The following is a 4,273-nucleotide window of genomic DNA, read 5'->3' on the forward strand; positions in this document are numbered from 1 at the left end:
TTGTGGATTCATCTATTTCTTTCTTCAAATCTATTAGAGTTTGTTTTATATATTTTGGCGCTCTTTTATTGGAAGCATAGATATTTAATATGGTTATTTCATTTTGCTCAATTTTCCCTTTAATCATGAGATAATGTCCATCTTTATCTATTATGCTGGTTTTTGCCTTAAAGTTTATTTTATCCGATATTAGCACTGCCACTCCTGTTCACTTTTTTTGGCAATTAGCTTGGTATATTTTTTCCCATCCTTTGACTTTTAATCTGTTTCTGTCTCTCTGTGTGAGATGCGTCTCTTAAAGACAGCATATGAAGGAGCTTGTTTTCTTATCCATTCTGCCACCCTCCATTTCTTAACAGGTGCATTCAATCCATTTAAGTTCAGTGTAATTATTGAAAGGTATTGATTATTTGTTGTCATTATATTTGTTTTTCTGTGGTGTTGCTGCTTCTTTGTTCTGTTTGACTTTCTCTGTTGAATTCATGATTTGTGTGTTCTTTCTTGTGGGTTTCCTCATAGTGTTAATGTTTTCATACTCTTCTTGGATTCTCATTCTCTTGGTATGTTGTGAAGTGTTAATTTTCTTTGAGGTTACCTTATAGTCCATTGACTTTTCTGTCCATTTATTGCAGTCTATTTTATCCTGTAATTGACCTGACCTTCTCACTATCTGAATCTCTTTTCCTACTTGTTTACCTTCATTTACATTGTACTTGTTTTGGTCATAGACTGACCTCCCAGAGTCTCTGAGTTTGTACTTATAGTTTTGTTTTGTTAACAATTCTTCTTTCTGTTGACTTAATTCAGGGAGGTACTGTCACGTACATCAATCTCTAGTTGTTGTCTACTCTTGTTGGTTCTCAGTCCACAGAACACCCTTTAGGATGTTTTGTAGCGCAGGGTTGGCTTTGGTAAAGTCCCATAGCTCCTATTTATCCTGGAATGTTTTGATTCCACCATCATATTTGATTGATAGCTTTGCTGGATAAAGGACTCTTGGTTGGCAATTTTTTTCTTTCAGAGTTTTATATATGTCTCCCCATTGCCTTCTTGCTTGCATGGTTCCTGCAGAGAGATCTGAGCTTAGTCTGAATTGTTTGCCTTTGTATGTGACCTTTCTGTTTTCTCTTGCTGCTTTCAGAAGCATCTCCTTATCTTTGAGTTTGGATTGCTTAACTATGATATGTCTTGGTGATTTTCTTTTGGGGTCTGCCCTTACTGGAGTTCGTTGGGCTTCTTGTTTGTTTATCTTTTTGCTTTTGAGGATGTTGGAGAAATTTTCTTCCAGTAGTTCTTTGAGTACTTCCTCTGTGGACTTCTGTGATTCTTTTTGTTTTGGAATGCCAATAATTCTTAGGTTATTCCTCTTCATGTTGTCCAACATGTATCTTAGACCTTCCTCCAAATTTTTTATCCTTTTTTGTTTGTTCTTCTATCTTAGTGGTATTGAGGGACTTGTCTTCCAGCTCACAGATTCTTCCTTCCATTTAATCTGTTCTATTCCTCTGCCCTTTCAAGGTGGTTTCTATTTCTGTTATTTTGTTATTGATCATTTGGACCTCTTTCTGTATGTTTTGGATTGTTACCAATGCTGTATCTATCTTGTTTGATTGCTCCTGTAGCGCTTTCCTGACTTCTTCCTTATTTTTCTGAACTCCATTGTAAAGTGTTTTGAAACATTTTATAATCACTTTTCTGAATTCTTTCTCAGGCATTTCCAAGGCCTGCCCTCCTTCCTGCATGGAGTCCAGGTCTACTTATGGTTCATTTGTCTCAGATATTTTATTGTTTTTCTAGACATGTGCTTATATGGTCATCTGCTTTTGCTTCTTGGACATGTTTAATGTTTATGTGTGGCCCTAATACTTAATTGAGTATGTATTTTGGTAATTTTTTATGTTTTCTGATTGTTTCCAGGAAGATGTGATCAGGATGTGGTCTTCCCTTTTCACTCTTCTTATTGCTTAACTCAGAGTAACTTTCACAGGTGTTGCTTGTTTCCCTGGTATATGGCAGCTGGTATTGGTTCTTGCCTGGGTTTTGGTGTTTTATAAAGTGTTATTGCAGGTTGGCTATTTGGCAGCAGTTGCTGACTCTTTTCGTGTAATGTAGGGAGACAAAGAGTACTCCGAAAGCAGAAGAGAGGCTATGTAACAGCCAAACAACACCAGTCGGGTAGAAAACAAAACCAAAATAAAAATAAAAAACAAAAGCAATAACGAGAGAAAGAGGAAAAAGAGAAGAAAAAACAAAACAAAACAAACAGCAAAGAAAAAAACCGATGAAAAAATAAAAAGAAATATGCAGCACCAGCAAAAACAAGATTGAATATGGCAGTCTCTAATCAAAAAAACAAAGGGGGGGAGGGGGAGGGGCAGAAGAAAGAGAGGAAAAAAGGAAAAAAAAAAAAGAAAAAATCTGTAGGTTAATAAAAGTAAGTCTTTAATGCCCTAACTCTCTTTCAGTCCATTCTGCTCTCCTCTCCTTGTTGTTAAGTGCTGTGGAGTCGACTGTGATCCATGGAGTAGCTGGTGATCCAAGTCGACTGGGTTTCCAAGGAGCAGCTGGTGAGCTCAAACCACCAACCTTGCAGTTCAAAAGCCTTTACAGTCTGGCGCATTAACCCACAGAGCTACAGCAGGACTGCTTTGTTACTGGTGGTAAAAAGCAACTCAAGAGCGTCTCAGCTTGGGTGGACCTGTGCCAGAGGGCTGGCCTGGGCCTTGGTGGGCGGACCTAGGCCTTGAGTGGGCCTGAGCCTTGGAGGCTGGGCAGAGGGCTGGCCTAGGCCAAAGGAGTGGAGGGCGGGGGAGGGGTAGTGGCTGCAGGCAGGTGGCGTTTGTGTCTGATGACATCAAATTGCCTCTCTCTGTCTCTCTGTACCATGGGCACGACGAATTGCCTGATATCCACGCTGATAATGTCTACTGTGGCAATGAGGCCTCCTGGGAAGGACTATGTTAGCTCCTGTGGCCTTGCTCGCTCTCTGGAAGTCCCTGCTTTCTGAATGGGTCCACTCCAGCCCCACACTCCAATCTGCACGGGGCGGAGGCAGTTGCTGGAGTGGGAGCCAAGTGCAGGCAGGCGAAAGCTCAAAATGCCTGTAATCCTCAGCAGTTTGATCTTTTATAAAAGCAAGTTCAGAATGTTGAAGCCTAAAGCCTTATGTTTGCTCAAAGGCTGTCTGTCTACGAGACGGGGGCCTCCCTGCTTTCTCCAGAGCCTGTGTACCTGTGCTGTCTGGTCAGGAAAGCACTAGAAGTCTCTCAAGGTCATAATTTGACCCTCCTGGAATTGTTTTCATTTTCGTCAGCTTCAGTTTGAATTTGCATATGAGCCAGGTAGTATTCTTTCACCATACTTATTCAAGCTGTATGCTGAGCAAATAATCTGAGAAGCTGGGTTTATATGAAGGAAAATCTGGCATCAGGATTGGAGGAAGACTCATTAACAACCTTCAATATGCAAATGATACAACCTTGCTTGCTGAAAGTGAAGAGGACTTAAAATACTTACTGGTAAAGATCAAAGAACACAGCCTTCAGTATGGATTGCATCTCAATGTAAAGAAAACAAAAATTCTCACCACTAGACCAATAAACAACATTCTTATCAATGGAGAAAAGATTGAAGTTGTCCAAGACTGCATTCTTCCTGAATCAAATCAACTATCAACCCTCATGGGAGCAACAGTCAAGAAACCAAACAACATATTGCATTAGGCAAATGTGCTGCACAAGACCTTTTGAAAGTGTTGAAGAGCAAAGATGTCAGCTTGAGCGCTAAGGTGTGCCTGACCCAAGCCATGGTATTTTCAATAACCTCATATGTATGTGAAAGCTGGACATCAAATAAAGATAACTGTAGGAGAATTGATGCTTTTGAGTTATGGTGTTGGAGGAGAATATTGAAAGTACCATGGGCTGTCAAAAAACTAACAGAATGTGCAGCCAGAATTCTCCTTGGAGGCCAGGATGGCCAAACTTCATTTCTCATATTTCAGGCATATTGTTAGGAGGACTGGTCACTGGAGAATGATATCATGTTTTGTAAGGTATAGGATCAGAGAAAAAGAGGAAGAGTCCCAGCGAGATGACAGCATCAATGGGCTCAAGCATGGCAACAATTGTGAGGTCAGCCCAGGACCGGGCAGTGTTTCATTCTGTTGTGATAGGGTTGCTGTGAGTCAGTACTGACTTGATAGTACCTAACAAATGTATATATATATCAACACCAACATATATGTATATGTGTATGTGTATGTGTGTGTATA

This window comes from Chrysochloris asiatica, unplaced genomic scaffold, assembly GCF_000296735.1.
Source record: "Chrysochloris asiatica unplaced genomic scaffold, ChrAsi1.0 scaffold00122, whole genome shotgun sequence".
Classification (NCBI taxonomy): Eukaryota; Metazoa; Chordata; class Mammalia; order Afrosoricida; family Chrysochloridae; genus Chrysochloris; species Chrysochloris asiatica.